General features: G+C 57.6%; 1 protein-coding gene across 1 annotated transcript in view; it reads left to right on the top strand.

Annotated features, from left to right (window-relative positions):
• Positions 1-1,163: 1,163 nt before the first annotated feature.
• Ncor2 (nuclear receptor corepressor 2) overlaps positions 1,164-21,246 on the top strand; it is a 150,017-nt gene continuing 129,934 nt past the window's right edge. Inside the window, 2 exon segments of the mRNA XM_028894308.2 lie at positions 1,164-1,592; positions 17,942-17,986. The gene's annotated coding sequence lies outside the window, so the exon portion shown is untranslated.

The raw sequence follows: 21,246 nt of genomic DNA, 5'->3' as shown, positions 1-21,246 counted from the left end.
GCTGGAATTAAGGCTGGGACTGGCGTGGGGCTGTCTGTGAGGGGTGCTCTGGGGGTCAGCCTTTTCCTGGTTTGGGTAGGTTCCAGGGTCAATCTCTTGGGAAAGTAGCCTTGGGGTCAGTCTCTACGGCCTGAGTGGCCTCCAGGGTTAATTGCTCCTTGGCAGGTGGCCTCAGGAGTCAGTCTCTATTGTGCAGGTGGCCTTAGAAGATCAGTCTGTGTCCCTTCCTCCCTGCCCCCACCCCTCAGGCCACTTTGTCCTGGGGCTGGTGGCTGGGCTCCCTTTCTGTCTTTGGGTGCGCTTGGTTTTCTGTGACTTGTGTGTGGTTTGCATCCCTGAGGAATTGGCTCCAGCCTGGGTCTGGACAGGCCAGTGTGGCTGGGAAGGACTTAGAGCAGAGTGGGGGGACCTTGCAGGGTGTGAAGGAAAGAGAGGAGCCAGGGAGCTCTTGCCTCGCAGACCTGAACCAGCTGCTGCTCCGGGCCCATGAGCCAGGGCCAGTGGACATACCCTCCTTGCTGTCTTCAGCAGGGCCTCAGTCTCCCTGAATCTGAGTTGGCCAAGAGGGCGCCAGCGACCCCCTTATTTTAGTCTGGGCTTCTGCTCTTACTGTGGGACTCAGAGTTTCCCTGAGGCCCCTTCCTTAGCCCTGAAGTCTGCCGTCACCTCCTAGCTCAGAGCCCTTCTTAAGGCAAGTGGTGGCACGTGAGGTGACCCTAGAGGTGCCTCTACCTCCTGAATGTCCGTCCCACTTACTGCCGTAGAGAGGTCTGTTCTCATACTGCGTACCCTCGTGGGAAGATCCTGCCTTCCGGTGCTGGAGGGTGGGGGCCGTGCTGGAGTTACCTTTGTGGTCTTGTGTGCGGAGTTTCTCTACTGGGGACTCTAAGTGCTGAGTCTCAGAGGCCAGGCCTAGAGATGTCTCAGGCCCATCTGTCTTCATGCTAGCCTCTACAGCCCTCCTGAGTCACTCTGAGACCATCCCCTGGGATCTCCATGGCTACAGCAACGTGATCGACATCATAGGGCTAACGAGACCAGCCTGCTGTGGGAGGGCTGAGTTGGCCATGAGGTTGGAGGGGTGTTATTCTTGGAGACCCTCAGGTCCTAGGGTTTGCCCTCGGCCAGCCGAGCTGTAAGCATAGTGGCTCCTGGGTGGTCCCTGCTGAAACTTGGGAGACTGAGGCTGTGGCCTCAGTCCGCCTGGTCCACCTTTGCTAGCTTCCAGTCCCCATCTGTTTTCTATGCATGGACCATGCTCTAGCCTGGGTTGACCAGTGTCTCCCTCCTACTCAAGTTCTTCAGAGAACCCTAGGATGTGACCTTCAGTGGCAAGAGTCACCGTGGGCATCACTATTTAGGGTGAAGTCACGTTGCAGCGGGGGTCCCCTGAATGCAGCGGGGTGTCTTCCTAAGAGGAGCTGACATGAAGACATGTGGACAGAAGATGGGACAGAGCCAGAGGCAGAGACAGGACTGCCAAGGACCGCAGGCCGCTGAGAACAAGCTAAGGATGAGTTTTCATGGGATTCCCAGAAGGACCAGCCCCGCTCTTGATTTTGGACGTCTGGCTCCCAAAACATAAAGAAATCGTGAGTACCTGGGGGCTGCTCCTCTCCATTGTTACTCCGGGAAGTGGATTGCCTCTCAGCAGTGGCCCCAGCCATCCATCCCATACCATAAGGTGCTGTTAAAAACCTCAGTCAAGCTGGGTTTGGCGGTGCATGCTGGGAATCTGTGTACTGGAAAGCTGAGGCAGAAGAACCACGGATTCGAGGCCAGCCTGGGCTGCATGGTGAGAAAAACCAACTTGGCTGCTGAGGTGGCTCAGCAGGAAGAGGTGCTTGTCTTAACAAGCCCGGTGACCGGAGTTTGATCCCTGGAACCCACATAAATGTGGAAGGAGAGAATTGACTTACCAGGCGTTTGCATACGTGCTGTGGCCCATGGCCCCCTACAGGAGCGCACACAAAAGGACGGGAAAACAGTAACTCAGGCTGGGGAGATGGACTGCTGCGCAAACAGGAGGACCTGGGTTCAGTCCCTGTGTAAAGTTGGACATGTGAGCCTCGAATCCTGTGGTTCTCAACTTGTGGGACGTGATCCCATGGGGGGGGTCACATGATCCTTTCACAGGGCTCCCCCATCTGATATCCTGCATACATTATGATTCATAACAGTAGTAGAATTAGTTATTGAAGTAGCAACCGAAGAATTGTGTGGCTGGGGGTCACCAACAACACGAGGGACTGTATTAAAAGGTCACAGCATCAGGAAGGCCGAGAACCACTGCTGTAAGAATCCCAGCGCTCGGGAGGTGGAGACAGGTCTGCTAGGCAGCCTGGCCTAATTGGAAGCCCCACGCCACAGTGTGAGATCTCAAAAAAAACCAAGGCAGACAGGATCCGAACACCAGCACTTGGGATGTCCTCTGACCTCCCGTGCGCGTGTGCACACCCACCCACGTTCAAACAAAGCCAAGTCAGATTGACCCGGCTGGCTCAGTGGCGGGGCCAGGCCTCCCAGTGGCTGGCCAGGCCTGCACCACTGCTGCCCACTGCCTCTGCCCCTCGCTCCCTCTGTGCTTGCCACGTTGGCCTCAGCTGATTCTCCTTCCGTATGCCTCCACCCCAGGGCCCGTGCGCATTCTCTGCCTGAGGTGCCCCCCCCCAGCTTTGCTCCCCACATGGCCTGTCCTGAGGGCTCTTTCCTGGCTGAGCTCAGCTGTCCTCCAGTGCATGGCGTTGTCTGTCACCCCAGCCATACCCCAAGTTCTAGAATGGTGAGACTTACATGATGGGCACAGGGCACCTGCCCCAGGCCTGCCGGGGGTCTGAGTCTCCTTCCTTCTGTCCTCATGTCTGATGTCTTTGTCAGGATTTCGGTGCAGGGGTCCACTGTGCTCTTTCCCCAAGACTGTTTCGACTCTGGGCTGGTGTGGAGCAGCCTAGGTGCCGGCCAGCCTCAGTGTCTGAATCTGTAAAGTGGGTGACTGCCTTCAACAGCCCGGCATGGGTGTGGGTGGATGTGATCCTTGTAGCCACTGGCCTGCCCCAGCCTGGCTCTTGGGAACAGGTGTGCACACTGGTGTGACGTCTGTGGGTATCTGTGCCAGAGGCATCTCTCTGCTCTGGTGTAGAGCTGGGTGGGTATATCAGAAGTCTGCAGTGCCTGTCCTGGGTCACTAAACCTTGGCCACTAGAGTGCCCAGTTCCCTGTTTTTCAGCTAGGGAAACTGAGGCACACAGTAGTGTTAACCATTGTGCCCTTTCCTGGGTGACAAGGACGTAGTTCATCCTTGGGGTCCCTCCCTTTGAGTGGCTGGGGACCGTCCCCTGCCCTCACATGCCTCTCTGGTCACTGCAGCTTGTTCTCAGGGTCACCCTCCAAGGCTCCAGGGCTTTGGCTGGCTCTGCAGTGTGGGAGGCGGACCCTGCTCTCTCGGCCTCTCCTTGTCAGTTATAAATAGCAGCCACAGCACTGACAGGAAGCTGCATTCCCCCACTGTGTCCCCACTGTCGTCTCCCCACTGTGTCCCCTGGCACCTGGGTTCCGTTCCTGTCCTTGTCACAGCTCTGTGGGAACACCAGGCAGGGGCCGCACTGTAGGTTTGCAGTGTGACCTTCAGATTTGTGTCGCCCTCTCTGGGCCCTCGATTGCCTTGGCTGGGCATCTGGGCCCCCTTGGGTGCTGGAAAGAGTGTTTGGGAAACGCTGAAATGTGTATGGCTGGGGCATTGCTGATCTGGGCAGGGGGAGCTGACAAGGTGATGCTGTGGCAGAGCCTTGGCACCAGAGGCCAAGGCTGTGCTGTGCTGCATCTACTACCTACATACCCTCTCTGACCGGTGGACAGCGCGTCCCCCATTTTCCTACCAGAAGGAGACAGGAAGGGCTTTTTAAAGCAAGAGACGGCTTCATGGGGCCCTGGGTCAGCCTTCAGTGTTGGGTGGTGGTTGTCATTCTGTGCCTGTCACAGACCACGGCTGGCCTTTGTCCCTTCAGTACTGCCATTGGGGCCCTGGTTCCATGGTGGTCCAAGGGCCAGGGTTGTCTGAGCATCTTTGAGTGGCTGTGAGAGCCCATCCTAGCTCACAGCCTTTCCAGTCCTCGTTCCTGCCGGCCGCTTGGCCTTCTGGAAGCTTCCCACACGTGCCTCACCCCCGCTGCCCAGCTGTGCCTTGCAGGCTCCATCACCTGGCCTGGTGATGCCCGGAGGACTCAGAGAGGTTAAGAGTCTTCTCTGGTGCCAAGAATTGTTCCTGTGGCCTCAACTGTGCAGGCGGGGGTGGGGAGGAGAGAATTTCCTGTGGCTGTGGTGGGTCTCATGACTGGTCAGAAAAACAAAACCCCAAACCTCGAAAACAGTTGCTCAGGAACACTGATTGATAGTTGCTTCTTGTCAGCTTAGAGCCAGCCAGGGTCTGCAGTGATGGCCTCCACCGGAGTCACATTTTCAAAAAGGGCCAGAGTGCATTCCTGGGGATGGATCCACGTCATAGGGGTGGCGGATCTGGCATGTCCACTGCGCCCTGTGGAAATGGAGAGACTGAATTACCTGGACCCTGAAATCAGATGTTAGGGTTCACGATTGATGGGGTGTGGCCCTGGGAGTTCTCTTGAGGCTCTGAGGCGCTGATGTTGGAGGCTTTAGCGGAATAAATCCCCAAATGATGCCGAGTGTTGGATGCTGTCTATTTTGACAAATGGCAAACCAGAGTGGAGGCTGCAGGTGGGACTTGGGTTCAAATCAGCTGGAGCCCGGGGCAGGTGAGGTGATCTTACTAACGTGTGTCTGGGGTCTTCGCTAAAAGGCTGGAGGCGGGGCTGAAGAAGGTGGAGAGCAATGCTCTATGTCCCTAGCTGTGGGTGGGCCAGCCCCACCCCCACAGTGTCCCCCCACCTCTGTTTGTGGCTCTCACCCCCAAGCCGAGAGTGGAAATGCATTTATCTGTTGCTCGGTCATGTCACTTGTTACAACCCGAGAGGAAGCCCATGCTGAGCCAGTGCGCATGCTTGGGGCTGGGGATGGTGCCTGTCCCTGACCCAGGACGTTGGTGGCCATTGTGTCCTGGGATCTGGGCAACAGGATGTGAAGCAACAGGAGAGAAATTGAAAGGGAGGCAGGGAGGCTGAGGTGGCTGGGGAGGCTGGGGGAGGCTGGGAGGCAGAGGGATGGTCTGTGGTCTTATGTTCTCTCTTTGTATTTTATTCCCTCAAAGCCAGTGTGTACCCAGCCCCATGCGGATGGCCAGGGAACAGTGTGTCTCTAGCTTATCCCATGACCGACAGCAGTTGCTTCTCGGGGATGCGCTCCTCCAGCCATGGCCTTGTCTCCAAGGGGCAGGTGCCCGGGGTTCTCTGCTGCAGGCAGTGCCCAGAGGCCAATTCCCCAGCTGCAGAGAAAGGCGGAAATTGGCGGCTCCTGTCCCAAGGCCTCTGGGCCTGTCGCCAGAGACTGGAGCAGCAATTAAATGAAATGAGATCCTTCAATGCAAGTGTCCCCCCGGCTGCCTCCCAGGCAAGCTCTGGAGGCTGGGCTGACTGGGGGTGCCCTCGTGGGGTTAGGTGCAGAGGCTGCTGGGCGGAAGTGGGTTGTGTCGACCAGCCTGGGCTAGGAGGCAAGGAGATAAGGAGATGGAGCTCTTAAATAGAGACACTGCCACCAGCTTCTCTCACGGGAGACTGGCCCAGGCGGCCTTGGTTGGGTGTGGGCTCTTCCCACCCACGTCTTTCTGCTTCCTCAGGCCGGTGTATTTCTCTCCTGGCCTGGGCTCCGTCGTGTCCTCATGGCGGAGTTCACGGGTCTCGTCATTCTGCGTGAGGCATGCTGCAGCCTGCTGTCACAGGGACTGAGCTATGTGGCCCTGCCCGTTTGTGGGTCAGCAGTGGGTGAACAGTGGCAGCTTTGTGTACCACCCAGCCTGGAGTTTCCCAGGCTCAGGAAGGTTGGCCTTAGACCCCAAGGGCATTCTGGGAAGCCAGACTTTCCCTCTCTCACCACACCCCCATAGCCCTCAGCGTGTTTAAATCACGCTGCCTCAGTTTCCCTGTATGTAAAACAGAGATCAGACAGTGCTATCCTTCTCGGCTTGTGAAACTAGAAGGACTTCAGAGCCAAGCCACCGGCCATTGTCCCTGTCCCAATCGTCACTGGACCTGTGTCAAGACCCGTGTCTTATGGGTTGATGTCGTCTGGGTAGGATCTGTCCTGGAGCGTGTGTTTCGTGATTGGTGGATCATGGTGAGCAGAGACCGCTGAACCCTCCTGCCCATACTGCCAGGCAGGGCTTGGGCCTTGGCAGCCAGGTTTCCTCAAAGTGGGGAAGTTAGAGACAGTCTGAGCCTAGCCCAGCCTCTAAGAGGGAACTCCTGGTGGACCGGGGGGTGGTGGGTGTGGGGGTGGTGGTGGGGTGGGTGGGGTGGGCTCTCTGTCTCATCCCCCTTGCCCTAGTGTTTTGAGACAGTGTCTCATGTAGCCTAGGTTAGCTCAGGCTGGGCACTGCTCACATTCCTAGGGCGGCGGGCATTGGGGGTCCATCCTATTCCGTTTTGGATTCTGCCCACTAGAGCTCCCCTTTGTAACAGCCAGAAACGCCTACAGACTTTGCCCAGTGTCCTTGGGGCACACTCCTCCTCCCACGGCTCATTTGTGTCTTCGAGGGCCGGGAAGCCACACGTAGCTGAGGCGGCTGCCGCCCCGGCCTGTTCGTAGGTTCTGTCTCTGAAATGCTTCCGGGGTCTGGCAGGCCCTGCAGATGCCCTGACCCGGCCACCTTTGTCTTGGCATTTCGGTCTGGTGGGGATGGGTTATTCTGAGGGGGGGACAGGTGGTCCAGTGAGGAACAGTCAGCCTGGGTTTGCCGTTGTCCAGTGTCGCCGCCCCCCCCCCCCCAACCCTATTCAGAGAAGGGCTCTAGGCTGCTTTAGGATTCTGTGAGTGGCCTTGCCCAGGATGTGGAGCCCGTGGTGTGTGGCCCCTCTGCAACATCAGACATCAGTCGCCCTTCTCCGCAGGCCCTGGGAGCCGCTCAGCACAGATCCCTATGGGGATTAAGTGGGTTCATTTGATCGTGAACGTGAACGTGAGCAGGCAGCTTATCTCCTCTGAGATAAAAGCTGGGTAGGCCATGAGCCACCTGGCCTGCGGAGGAAGCGCAGGATTTTATCCTCCACCCCCTGCTTGCCCTGCTAGGGGCCTGCTGGCATTCCTTGCCAGCCTCTGGGACTTGGCGCTGGGGACCAGGGCTGTGGGGCAGCCTGAGGCCTGTGCCTAGTTGAGGAAGCCCATGGTGTATCTATTTACATATTCGGTTTTCATGACCCCGTGCGTTGAACAAAGTCCCCCAGAGAGGGCAGTGGCGTTGCCCAGGGCATCCAGCAGCCCTTGACAAGTAGCTTGACTGTGGAAGCTTATGGTACCAAGTGGGAATGGCTGGGCACAGAGTCGGGACAGGGAAGCTGTGTGCATTGGTCCTAAAGAACCTGTGCCTTCTGTGCGTGCTCTGCGGGAAAGCTTTAATGGCCAGATCATTCAGAGCTTGTGTGGGGAGGGGACTTGGATGGGGTGTGGGACCCTCATGGGCAAAGTGACAGTCATCCCTACCGGTTTCTAAGATGTCTAGGGTAGGGGTGTTGGCATGGAGACCCCGCTGCTGTGGCCCTCAGGGCTAACAGGAATGGTGATCCCCCGCTGTAGGTGGAGGCTGGATCTGTGCTAGGCACGCTGTGGGTGGAGGTTCTTTTTCCATTTCAATCACTGCCAAGGCCAGGCCCTAAACTGGAGTCCAGCCCAGAGCCTTCTGGCTCGGAACAGTCCTGCCAGAGGGATCGTGGGGGGCTCCGTACCGCCTCACTGGGGGCTTCCCCGTCTCTGGCTACATTTTCTCACCTGTGGCCCTTCCTCCCACCTACCTCAGACATGGTGCCAGACGGGTCTCAGCTCCTGGTGTTTACAGGAGGCTCCCAGGTAGTCCTGCATGGGGAGCGGGAGGTGGGGTGGGGGTAGGAGGGGGGTGTGGGGGGTGGGGAGTTAGAACAAGGTGGGGCCAGTGGCTCCCACAGACCCTGCCCACCCGTTGGCTGGCTCCTTCCGTTGACCAGCTTCCACTATTGGTACGAGGCTTGGTATAAAATTTCACAAGTTAGTTCTTAGGAAGAAAGAGGTTTACTTCCCCAGCTCACAGTCCTCTGATGTTTCTGTGTGTATATGAGTTTTAAGCACACTTTGTCGAGCTGTTTCTTTTGTGTGAGGAGCGTGCATGTGGAGGCCAGAGGACAGTAGGTCCCTTCTCACTGGAATGTTCCGAGTATTCTAGGCCGGCCGGCCAGGGGATTCAAGACTCACCTGTTCCAACCTCCCATATTGCCATCACTGGGGCACTGGGGCATGCCAACACACCTGACCTCATCGGATGGGTGGGGGTCCAAATTCAGGTCCCCACAGGTGGGAAGTAAACACTTGACTCACTGAGCTATCTCCCAGCCCTGCCCTTATTTCAAGCACGTTTCTTTTTCTCATTTAAAAATACATAGTCATGTGTCTGGAAAGACACATGGCCCAGCAGTTGAGGGCACTGATCGCTCTTCCATAGGACCTGGATTTGGTTCCCAGCACCCACACGGCAGCTCACAGCCACCTGTAACTCCAGTTCCAGGGGATCTGATGCCCTCTTCCGACGTCCGTGGGCACTGCATGCAGCATGCATGTGGTGCGCGTACTACGTAGTTGTAGGCAGAGCACTCAGGCACATAAAATAAACATAAATGCATTTTTAAAAGATGATGTAATTGACCTGTTCACACAGTCGAATATTACTCAGGCACAAAATGGAATGAAGCACCACGTGCCATGCGTCCGTGTGTCCCCCCCCCCCAACATGACATGGAGTACCATGGAATGAAGGAGTACTCAGGTTCCAAGGGTGTGAGCCATTGAGACATCCAGAAAGGACAAACCCATGGAGAACAGAGGAGCCGTGGGGCGGGTACTTGAAAGACTTCAGTGTGGACAGGGTCACTTTTAGGGTGGTGGACTGTTCTGGAACTGGATAATAATGGTTGTCCAGCGTTGGGTGTACCAAACACCCTTGAATTACTTTGTAATGATTCTGTTACATGAATTTCATCTCAATAAATACGTGTGAAAACCAATTAAGATTTAAAAAATTTTTTTGAATTGAACATTTATTTTGGGGACTGGAGAGATGGCTCATTGGTTCAGAGCGCTTGTTGGCTCCTGCAGAGGACTCAGGTTCGATTCCCAGGACCTACAGAGTGGCTTACAACCGTCTTTAACTCCAGTCAGAGAGGATCCGACACCTTCTTCTGATACTGGCACACAAGTGGTGCACAGATATACATGCTGGCAAAACACCCATACACAGATACTTTAAAAATTACATTTATCGCCGGGCGGTGGTGGCGCACGCCTTTAATCCCAGCACTCGGGAGGCAGAGCCAGGTGGATCTCTGTGAGTTCAAGGCCAGCCTGAGCTACAGAGTGAGTTCCAGGAAAGGCGCAAAGCTACACAGAGAAACCCTGTCTCGAAAAACCAAAAAAAAAAAAAAAAAAAAAATTACATTTATCTAATGTTGTGTGTATGTGTGTGGTGTTTGTTCCCCCTTGTGTACACACACACACACACACACACACACACACACACACACACACACACACATCTGCCATGGCGCATGTGTGGAGGTCAGTTCTCCTTCCAAAGCCATGTGGGTCTCGGACTGAACTGCAGTCGTCACTTTTGGTGGCGAGTGTCTTGACTGCCGCGCCATCTCCCTGGCCCTAATATTTCTTTATTAAGCGCCCTCAATTTTTCTTCATCTGTCTGCTTGGCTTCCACAAGCGACACTCTGAGATGGGAGATGGGATGTTAAGCCAGCCGGAAAGTAGCAGTGGGAGAATTTGAATTTGGACCTCACCCTATGCTGAGATTAGGAGTTGTGCTCTAGGTCTTGCTGCTGGCCGGGGGTGGGTCCTTGGATGCCCCTGAGTGCTGCCCTGAGAGATGGGCAGGCTCACTTGCTTGTGTATGTGTGATCTGGAGTCCCTGGGTCACAGTGACAATGGACACAGCCTTGTCACCCCAGTGGAGCTGGGAGAGTCACAGGCTCATGTCCCCAAACAGAAGCATCCAGCTGGACCAGGCTGAGGTCAGTACTGCCCACTCCTGGAGTGTAGTGCTGGGTCCTCTCACCCCCTTCTCCCATGTGGCCTTGGCTTCCAAGCACATGCTGAGCTAGGCTGATAGGGCTTCTAGGAATAGTGTCTGATGATACCCCTCCCCCCTCCCCTCCATGAGCCTCAGTTTCTCCAGTTGTAGGATGGGCCCAAGAGGGAGGTTGGGATTAACATTCCAGAATGCAGAGCTCCAAAGCTGGGGGTGTGGTGTGGAGGGTGAAGGGGTGATGAGGTGTCACCCCGTTTTGCAGACTGGACACATTGAGGTGACTCAGGGTGGCTCAGCCCAGGCTGGCAGCAAGCACAGGGCAAGAGGGTGGTGTGGCCGGGCAGCGGACTGATCCTCACTGTCTGTCTTGGCGTTCCGTTTGCAGGGAGATGGAGGAACTGCCCTCTTGGAGTTTCACTGGGGTGGACAAATGTGGCAGGCAGTGTCAGCTAAAATGGGACTTTGTGAATGGTGTGTGGGGAGCAAGGGTCTGCCTCCCCCATGACACCTTCAATGCCAGCTGCCTCTTCCATCCTGGGTTGCAGGACTCTTGACTGTCCCCTGAGCCCCGGGTGACAGATCTCTTTAATCCGCCTCTTGACCCAGGCAATTAATTGCATTCTGGGGAATCGATCGTGGCCCTGATCTCGCTTTAGCCCCTGGCCCAGCCCATGCAGCCTCTGGTGGCCTATCCCTGCTCCCGGGTCGAAGCTGAGACCCTCCGCAGCATGCCTGCTTTCCCCAGCCTCTGGGGTGAGCCTCCTAGTACAAGGTTGGTGCGGATTGTTGGTGATTTTCCTACCCAGCCCCAGGCTGAACCCGGTGATTCCATAGGAGGCCTGTTAGGTCGTTTCTGCAGATGGGCCCCAAGGGCAGCATCCCCCATCCCTTCCCCTCATCTCTGCCCTATTTGTTCCCCAGGCCAGGGATTCTTGGAGGCAGCTGGGGAGGTGAAGTCCCCTCTGTGGGGCCTTGGCCCTCTTCCCTGCCTCTTCCCCACCTCCCATCTGAAAAGCAGAGAGATGACCTGGGGGATGTGGTGGCTTAGCGGTGGGGTGCTTGCCTGACATGCACGAGGGCCTGGGTTCCACCCCTGGTTGCTCAAAAACCGAAATGAATCATACTGAAAAAAAAACCCGGAGTGGTACTTGTTGGGAGTGAAGGTTTGTAAGGGCCCGGGGCCCATGTGGGTGACTGCTGATGGACAGGTGGATAGCAGATGGCGTCTCGGGTTGCCTGGGCCTCTGTGGGCTCCCGGCCTGGTTTGTCCTGGCCTGGCCTATGCTTGGCTGTGAGCCAGACTGCCTCTGACCACAGAGAGGCCCCTTCCCTGGGAAGGCGGTCTCGGTCGGTCGATACGGCTTCTTCCTGGCCTCTGCCTCTAATTGCTCCCTCTGGTTCTGCCTTTTGTAGACTGCCCCGCCCCCCCTCGGTGAGAAGCTAAATGACTGTTCTGAGAAGCCGATTCCCAGGCCACGGGTGGAGGTGGGTGGAGGGCTGGTAACCTGGGTAGAGGCCCAGACACCAAGTCCTGAGGATCGAGGACCCCCCCCTCCACGCCCTGATTCTTCCTGGCTTTGTGGTCCTGGGGATGGAGGTTTTCTCCATTCGTGAGATGGGGTCGGGGTCGCTGGCACCCTCCTCCCAGGGTTGAGGAGAGACTCCCGAGGGCTGCTGTGAAGCCCACATGGTGGCCGTGGTTATGGTTCCTGTGGTGTTTGTTCCCCCTTGTTGTTAATTACACCCAGCCTGAAGAGGCCTGATGTCTTGGGGACCCAAGCAGATGCACTTGGAAGCCAGGGGTTCTCGTGACAGTGGGTCTGCTTTTCATTTCTCTCCTGACCTTGTGGTCGCCTTGGGTGCACCCTGAGTCCCTGTGCTCTGTCACCCAGGCCCTGTCATGTGCCCCCCCCGCCCCCATCCCACGCCTCCCCTGTGCTGCTGGCCCTCTTGGCCTTGGTTTCACAGCCCCTGCCCTGCTCGCGGGAGGGCTGCAGGGGTGAGGCTGCTGCCATCCACCTCCTGCCGTGGCCGTGGCTGCCAAGCTGCTGGAACTGAGACCTCGGTGGCCTCTCTGTGATTGCTTCTCTACAGCTTCAAGGAGAGCCGCCGAGGGCGGGCGTCTCAGCTGTCACTTGAGAAGGAAAATAAAATATCCCCGTGGCTTCTAAATGGAAGGGCGGTGGAGCGGCCTCCTTTGCTTGGCTGTCTCAGCTGCTGGCTCCCACAGTGACACAGGCCCCTTGGGGACAGGGTAGGCTTCCTGTTTACCTGGTGTGGAAAGATGTACCCAGCCGGGCTATCCTGGGAGGGTGGGGGATCCCCCAGGTCCCACACAGCCTTGGGGCCCTGGCTGCCCCAGCCTTGAGCAGCTGGGCTGTGTTGTTCCAGGTCCTCAAACTACGGTTTATAGGATTGGCGCAGGGGTGGGATGGGGTGGGGTGTGTGTGTCCCGTGCATGTTGAGGGCTGGGCCAGATCTGTGTCTATTTAGCTGAGGGCTTCTAGGACATTGCCTCTTGTGGTGTTCCTGCAATTGGCTATAGAGCTGGGGGTATGGGCGGGGGCGGGGGCGGGGATCTAGAGGAAGATGGGCTCCTGGTGAGAGAGGCTTCTTCTCCAGGCACCTACTGGGGGACTGGATTGATGCTGAGGGTCCTGAGCGGGAGCTAGGTGCTGAATGCCGGAGCAGTGTCTGGTTGGAGTGTGGGCGGCAGGGCAGGATCTGGGCTCCAGGGTCTCTGCACATCCACACTTACCCTCTTTTACCTGGGGACCAAGGTCATCTGTGGAAGGTATGACTGCTGGCCAGAAAGGCTGGGAAGGGATAGGGATTTGTGCCGAGCGCCTCCTGGGATCATCACCAGCGGACACAGGGTTAGATGACAGGGTTTCTGTCATCTGTCCAGGGACACAGGAACCAGGAGGCATAGGCCTGGCATGGCTGGAGCCTTGAGGAGCACAGAGCTGGGCCTTGCTCCCGGGTCTCTGCCGCAGGCTCATGGCTTGGATCCAGACTGTTAGCTCTTCCTGTGGGAGCGAGTTAGATGGGGTCGGGGGAGGGGCACCGCCTCAATTTCTGAGACTGCCCTGGGTGTGCAGGCTGGGCCTGTCACCCCATCCCTGTGACTCCTAAAAGTTAGAGTAGGTCAGTGCCCCTTGTCCTGCACCCCTGCCCTTCCCAGGCTCCGCAGAAGTTCCTGCCCCCCCCCCTCCCCCAGCTTTGCCCTCTGTCTCCTCCACAGCCAAGCTGGTCCTTGATCTTGAGTGCCCCGCCCCCGCCCTCCCCCATCCGTCCATTGCAGGTTCGTTGAATGTCCCTGGAGCTGCTTTTCCTGGTACCCCCGTGGGGTGTGTGGGTGTGGGCAGGTGTGGCTACGTCATGTCTCTCTGTCCTCTCTGTTCTTGTTTATGGTCACCTCTCTGCCTGACCTGGAGCGGGGGGGGGGGGGGGGGGGGAGCTCAGCAGGTCTGCCCTCCTGTGGCTTTGTTTCTGGGCTGGGCAAGGGAGCATTCAGGTGGCTTCCCCAGGAGGACCTGGTGTCTGTCCTGTTCCTAGGAAGGCAGGGAAGGGGTGTGGGGCAGAGTTGGATGTACAGCTAATGGCCCTTGCTTTGAGGCCAGCCCTGCCGGAGGCCTGGGAGAGGTGCCTTGGGAAGTGCCCCCCTCCGCCAGCTGCCTTGCTGGGAACTGACTTCTAAGCCCCAGGGGGAAGGAGGAGCCCTTGGAACTTCCTCCAGCTGCAGGAGTGGGATGTCGGGCAGTAGCTGGGAAGGAGGGGCACCCCTCCCTCAGTGTGTCTGCTAAGTGAGGGCCCCTGGCGGAGTGGGGGGGGGGGCGACATTGGGTGAGAAGAGGGGTGGGTGTGCAGACATGGTGTGAAAAGTCAGCTCGCCAAGCCTGCCTGCCTGGGGGATGGAGAGGAGGGTGCATGCGTGCAGGGTGCTTGTGAGCCGAGTACCTGTGAAGAGGGACAGGTGTGGCTGCAAGCCATACAGGCCAACAGTGGGTGTGACATTCCGGGACAGCGGAGGGAGGGAGGGAGAGCAAGGGAGAGTGGTGGAGGCTTGCTGAGTGCTGATGAGCAGCTGGGAGTGCTCCCCGTGGCAGGGGAGTGCTCCCCATGGCAGGAGGCGAGGCCACCTGTTAGAAGTATTGCACACAGGAACCCAGCTGCTGTCTGGGTTATATGTGTATGTTCCTATACACATGTATGTGCCTGTTTTTTTTGTTTGTTTTGTGTTTGTTTGTTTGTTTTTTCTGGACGGGATTTCTCTTTCTAGCCCTGGCTGTCCTGGAACTCTCTTGCCTCAGCTTCCTGAGTGCAAGGATTGAAGACGTGTGCCACCACCACGTGGTGTGTGCGTCTGCCATTGTTTGATCTCTGTTGCTGTGATAAAGCACGTCACCAAAAGCGACTCGGGAGGAAAGGGTTTATTTCTACTTACGCTTTCCAGGTCACGGTCCTGTCACTGAAGGAAGTCAGGGTGGGAACTTAGGCAGGAACTGAAGCAGAAGCCATGAGAAGTGCTGCTTACTGGCTCACTCCGGCTCATGCGCAGCCAGCTTTCTTACACAGTCCGGTTCAACTGCCTAGGGATGGTGCCACCCACAGTGTGCCGGGCCCACCCACGCCAGCCATTAGTCAGCAGTCTCACAGACGTGGCCACAGGCCCATCTGATAGAAGCCATTCTTCACTTGTGGGTGACTCCAGGTTGTGTCAAGTTGACAAGACGAAGTAGGACAAGTGCCTGAGCCGCGCCCATGCATCCTGGGCCCAGGCTCAGATGTGCCTAGGGGGGTGGGCTCCAGGCTCCGGCCCCCAACCTCAGCCTCATGCCTGAGAAGCTGGGACAGCCACCTCAGGTAACTGTCAGAACTAAATGAGGAGCTGGTGATCCCGGGCCGTCTTTTTATCCCCACCTGGAGCTGTCCACAGGCCTTTGTGCGCCCCTCTGCAGGCGGAGCGGTTCTAGTCCTTGGTCGCGTTTGTGGCGTCCACATGGAATGACCTCCGTCTGTCTGTGCTGCCCTCCCTGGTCACCCACCCGGCTGTCTGCTGTGTGACATTGCCTGGTTTGCCGCCTCACCTCGTGTTCCCAACGCCTCCGCTCTGTTCTCCAAAGCAGCACGGGACCTTGTTCCTCCTCAGCCAAGACCTGACTGAAGGCCTTGTCGATCAGGCTGCCCCCTGCCAGCTGCCCCTCTGTGGGCAGCCACGCCTGCCCTGTCCAGTGCCTTGCCTGGGACCCTGGCTCTCGCGGTGCCTCCTGTCTGTGTCGTCGGCGGTCCCTGCCAGTGTGACAGTCGCCTCTCTCAGCAGTCCCGCTGGGCTCCCTAAATGGGGAATACCTCCCTTGGACCCAGATCTGTTCTTCGCTCCCGGCCCGCACTGATCCTGTGATCGCCAAACGCTCCCGACACTGTATTGAAGGGGTCGCAGGCAGCGAGGACCTGGAGGGGATGACCCCATTTCCCAGCTGACCTCCCAGGGTAGGGGCCAGTCTTCCTACTGCTAGGGAGGGGGGATGCCCGCCTCCCAGGCCTGGCGCTGCCCAGCCCATTACAGACAGGCTGCAGGTGGCTGGCTGCTGAAGCTTCCGGGAGCTATGCCCGTCCTCCCCATTCCAGCTTCCCACAGGGCCTGTCTCTGGAGTTGCTGCAGATGGCAGGACCCGGTGCCAAGCCCCGGGGCATCACGGCAAACAAAGGCTTAAAGAGGACACAGAGCAGAAAGAAGCGACAGGATGGTCCCCTGTGAGTCGCCTGCAGCTGCCCCTTCAAGCCTGGAGTTTTAAGGGGCCTGCCAGGGCAGGCAGTGTGGGAGTGCAGGGCCTGGAGCTGGGCTGCCAGCCCTGGATTGAGAGTCGGCAGTGCCAGCCAGCAGTCACAGGAGTGTGCCGTGTGCACGCCCTGACTCCTTACACACTCACTTCCAGCATGCCTGTGAGGTTGATGTTTCTACTACTGGGAACATTTCAGAGATGCACATTAAGGCACAGAGAGGGAAGCTACTGGCTTCCAGCTTGCACAGCCGGGATCTGAGGTGCCCGCTCCAGAGCCTGAGCACGCTGCACTTGCTCCTTCTTCACTGGCCTCTTATCTTTGGCCAGGGACAGGGATCCCCAGAATCTACTGGGGAGCCCGAGATGTTGTACATTGGGAGGGGTCTTGGACATGACTTTGCGGGGCCAGCTTGTTTCTGAGGGAGGACTGAGGTCGGGACGCCACCTGCCTAGGGTCACAGCTGTCGGTGGTGTTTGGGACTGTGTGGTGGGTTACCCACTGCGCTTCCACCCTCCTCATCCTCTTACCATACAGCAAAGAGTTCGTGACTGTTGAGAGACCATTCAGGGTTGTAACTGTAGTGTTTCGGGACGCTGAGGCAGGAGGATCGTGAGCTTCAGGCCAGTCTGTGTTACATAGTGAGTATCTGTTTCGAAAACTAAAAAGCATGAGCCTGTGGGTGCAGGTCCAAGTGTGATTATGTAGATGTCTCTGATGCTGCCTACAGGTTAGCCCAGCTTCTGTGGGGAGTCATCTTTCTTTTTTTTTGGTTTTTCGAGACAGGGTTTCTCTGTGTAGCTTTGCGCCTTTCCTGGATCTCGCTCTATAGACCAGGCTGGCCTCGAACTCACAGAGATCCACCTGCCTCTGCCTCCCGAGTGCTGGGATTAAAGGCGTGCGCCGCCGCCACCCCCCCGGCCTATTTTTTTGGTCACACGGCTAACGCCTGCTTGGCTCCGCTTGGCTGTGTATAGATTCCTCCATGTTGGTGGCCTCAGCTCCTGTGAGTTCCAGCTGCTCCCCTCTCTGGTCAGACACTTGGTGTTGTCTAATTTCAGCCAACCTGGCAGGCAATCCTGGGGCCTCCAGACTTAACCTGCACCCTGGGAGTTTTGCCCCGTGCCATTGGCCATCGTCCCCTTTTGGGTATTTTGGAGCCAGGTCCTGCTGCCTCAGTCTTTATATGGTGACTTCTTCAAGGACTTTTGTTTGTTTTGACCTGGTGACACTGGGGATTGATCCTAAAGGCCTCATGCATGCTAGGCAGGGGTTCTACCACCCAGCCACCCCCCCCAAATAAAAAAGCCCTCTCTTTACTTTTTATTTATTTATTTATTTTTGGTTTTTCGAGACAGGGTTTCTCTGTGTAGCTTTGTGCCTTTCCTGGAACTCACTTGATAGCCCAGGCTGGCCTCGAACTCACAGAGATCCTCCTGGCTCTGCCTCCCGAGTGCTGGGATTAAAGGCGTGCGCCACCACTGCCCGGCTACATTTTATTTTTAGACAGGCTCTCACTAAGTTGCTCAGACTGACTTTGAACTCAATCTGTAGTTCGCAGCCCTTGAACTCATGACCTTCCTGCCTCAGCCTCCTCTGTGCCTGTGACCAGGTGCTGCTTGGTCTGGGGTTTGTGAGTGTGGATGGTAAATGTACCTGCCAGTCAGGTGCCAGCTTACTTGCTGCTTCTTGGGGTCCTGGGGGAATTGCTGGGACAGGGTCATGGCCATGGTGGTCTTGCAAGGGGGCCCCCTCTCCGGGTGTGGGCTTCTTGGAACCAAAGGGTCGGGGTTGGGAGCTCAGCTCTGTCCCTTCACAATGCAGGGCTTGTAGGAGTGAGATTTGGCTTGTCTGAGCTCAGTCTCCTTCTCTGTGGTGTGTGTTAAGGTGCCTCCCTCACAGGGTCCCTGGGAAGCCCCTATCCACGGGGGGATCTGTGATGTTTAGTAACGAGACCCCCATTTTCTCCCACAGCTCGCCTGAGTCTTTGACGACGCAGCCTCCTGGTGGAAGTTTCTGGTAGGTTTATCTTTATTTCCACTTGCTGCCCAGGGGTAGGTGGGGACCCATTCTGTCTGGCTCTTCTGGTGGAAGCTGGTCTGGAGTGTTTCGGGGCCAGGGTCTGTCTGTCTAGCAGGTGGGAGAGGCGTGGAATGGGGCTTGGTACCTCAGGGTTGTCTAGGCAGAGCAGGAAGCCGCTGGGTACTGTGAACCCCCTACCCTTCCCAGTGGCCGCTGTTGGGAGAGTTTGCTCTTGATCCATTGATAAATTACTGTTTGTTATTTCTTTGGTGGTACCGGGGATGGAACCCATGCTAGGCAAGCACTAACCATAGACCCACGCCCCCAGCCCTCTTTTCAGACATGGTCTCTCACTAAATGGCCCTGGTTCTCCCTGACCTCACTTCATAGCCCCGGCAGATTCTGAACTTGAGATCCCCCTGCCTCTGGGATGACGGGCCTGGTTCCTTGAACTGTTACTTCTTTCTGAAGCACCTACTGTGTGTCGGTCGCGCAGTGGGTGATGGGGACAGCCGACAAGCTGGACAAGGGTCCTGTCCTCAGCACAGCAGCCAGCAAGCCTGACGCGAGGTGCCGTTGGGTGAAAAATGAGCCCAGGCAAGAAGGGTTAGGGGTGCATTGTGAGATGGGGTACGGTTTCATATGAGGTCTCCAGAAAACGGCATTTGAGGCTGGAGAGATGGCTCAGTGGTTGAGAGTACTAGGTGTTCTTCTAGAGGACCTGGCCAGGTTTGTTTCGCGGACCCGTGTGGTAGTTCACACCGTGTCTAACTCCATTTCCAGGGGATCTGACTCCCTCTCCTGGCCTCCCCACGCACCAGTCACACATGTGGTATACAGACATACTGGCAGGCAAGCACCCATACATGTAAAATAAAGAAGAGGGCGTTGGAGGCCTGAGAAAGGGGGAGGGAGGTGTCTGGGGGAGGGCATCTAGGCAACCTGTGCAGAGGTCCTGGGACAGTCTGCGCGGGGCTGCCTGGTTGACAGGCCTCTGCCTCACTTGTGGGGTGTCTGGCTGGGATGCCTCTCATTGTCTTGAGCCTTTGAGGCGCCCCAGTAGTCAGGAGGGGAAGGAGCCCCCCCCCTCCTCCCGTGGGTCCGCTCCTCTCTCAGGCTGGCATTGAACTTGCTCTGCAGCCTTGAGCATCCGATTCTTTGATTCCACTGGCCCTGCCCTGCAGTTAGATGCGTGCGCCCCCGTACCTGGTTTGTGTGGTGCTGAGGCTCAAAACACTGCGCGCCGGGCAAGCGCTTACCGACTGAGCCACTTAGGCAGCCCTGGGCTGTGGTTTCATCCGAGGCAGGAAAGGGTGGGCATGAGTCTGTGGGGGCGGGGCTGTCCACCCGGTCTTGGAGAGTGGAAGGAACAGCCTGGTTGTCCCCCCCCCCTCCCCCTTGCTCTCCATCCATCCGCATCTCGCCTAATGGGGAGCCACCTCAGCCTGACTTATCTGCCTGTCACGCCAGTGGCCCACCCGAGGACGATAAAAGAGCTTTTTGTCTGCAAGCACTTAGCTTCCTCCTCTGGGCCGATCCATCATGCCTGTGGGAGGAGGGGGAGCAGACGGAGGGGGGGGGGAGGGCGGGGAGCCAGGGACCCAGGATGCTCCTCAACCAAGACGAGGCTGTCTGGGAGCTGCAGGAGCAGGCTAGGAATGTCCTGGACCCCATCCCCAGTGGGCAGAGGGCCATGAGGCCTTTTGGAGACCCTTGTGCCTTGGGGGTGATCTGTTGAGGGAGAGGGGACAGGGCTCTGGGTGATGAGCTGGCCACCTGCGCACATCCTCAGGTCCCCGCTGAATACTTCGTGGAATGACCTTATTTCATCCCCGGAGTACTTGCAAAGTGCCCTGTCACGGTCCCCACGTTGGCTGGGAGGTGAAGTCCCCACATTGCTCTGCACTGCTGAGGACCTCGGGGTTCTGTGGTGGGCCCGGCCCTGCTGCTGTGACCTTGCCGTGGGACGTGTGGGGGGTGTGTGTCTAGGGCTTTCTAGAGGAGTGCCATTGGAGTTTTAGACTCGGGTGGAGATGGGGTTTATCTGAGCCTTGGCCGAGAGGTACGCTGGCAGACGTGGAGGGAGGCTGGTATTGGGGGCAGGTTTCGGGGGGCTAGGGCACTCAGGAGTACAGTCAGGGCAGGCAGAGTGGACACATTCTGGGTTCGGTCAGTGGGCTCACACTCTGGGCTGTGTATCCCGCGTAGACAGCGGGCTGGTTTTGTCCTCAAGTCCTGGCTGTGGATATCGTGGGCTAAAGAGCACAGGCTCCCCCCCCTTCCCAGTGGGTCAGCATCCTCCATCCTCTGGCTCCTTCCCAGCTCAGGGTGCTGAACCCTGGCCAGGCTCCTGCCTCCCTTTCTACCCTCCCCTCTTCTCCCCTCCTTCCCCCAGGGCCACCCTCAAATGACAGCAATTAATGGTGCCTGTGATGGCGGAGTCTGACAGCTGAGCCGCCTGCCTGCAGCTGCCCTGCTAATCGGGCCCGGGGGACCCCCCTCTTGCTTCTTCTATGCGTGCCCTCCCCTTGGCTCCCTGGGTCGTAAGGGCCAGCCCCATAGGCCTGCGGTAGGCCCGTGGGTGGGAGCCAGGAGAATCGCCCCAGCCCTGAGGCTTCCTCCTGTCTACCCTGTCTGTGGCTGTCCTTTTCTGTCACCAGGGAGGCTTTCTGTGCTCCAGTGAGCGTGACTGTGGCAGTGGGCACCCCAGTTGCCCACCTCTCCTCACGTGTCCTATTCCAGGACTGATGCTGGCCTGAAGTGACCCTGGGGTGACCAGGGAGCCTTCCTCACAGGCCTCTATGCGTCCTGTCTCCTGAGAGGAGAGGGAAGAGGAGCGGGCTCCCATGGAGCCAGACCCCGGTCCTGCCCTGGAGCAGCCACCATCCGTCAGGTCCCTGGCCTGATCCTGGGGGACCTGGAGGCATTGACTGAACCGAGCCCTGCCTGTTGCCAGGGTTAGAAGAATCCCAGCATGTCCTGCCCACACTGAGCTTTGCCGGGCCAGCATTTTACAGCGGCAATGATAAGGCCCCTGCTGTATACCAGGGCCCGCAGCCAGTGCTTTTACTGTGCGTCATTTTAGGGCTTGAAAACCAATTTTGACATTGTGTGTGTGTGTGTGTGTGTGTGTGTGTGTGTGTGTGTGTGTGTTCGCGTGCACACAGCGCACATGGACATCGTCTTACAAAGGGAGGTCAGCGGGCAGCTTGTGAGAGTCAGTTCTCTTCCCACCATATGAGCCCCAGGATCGAACT

This window comes from Peromyscus leucopus, chromosome 23 (assembly GCF_004664715.2).
Source record: "Peromyscus leucopus breed LL Stock chromosome 23, UCI_PerLeu_2.1, whole genome shotgun sequence".
NCBI lineage: Eukaryota > Metazoa > Chordata > Mammalia > Rodentia > Cricetidae > Peromyscus > Peromyscus leucopus.
The sequence above is the reverse complement of the archived record's forward strand: the minus strand, read 5'-3'. Positions and strand labels throughout refer to the sequence as shown.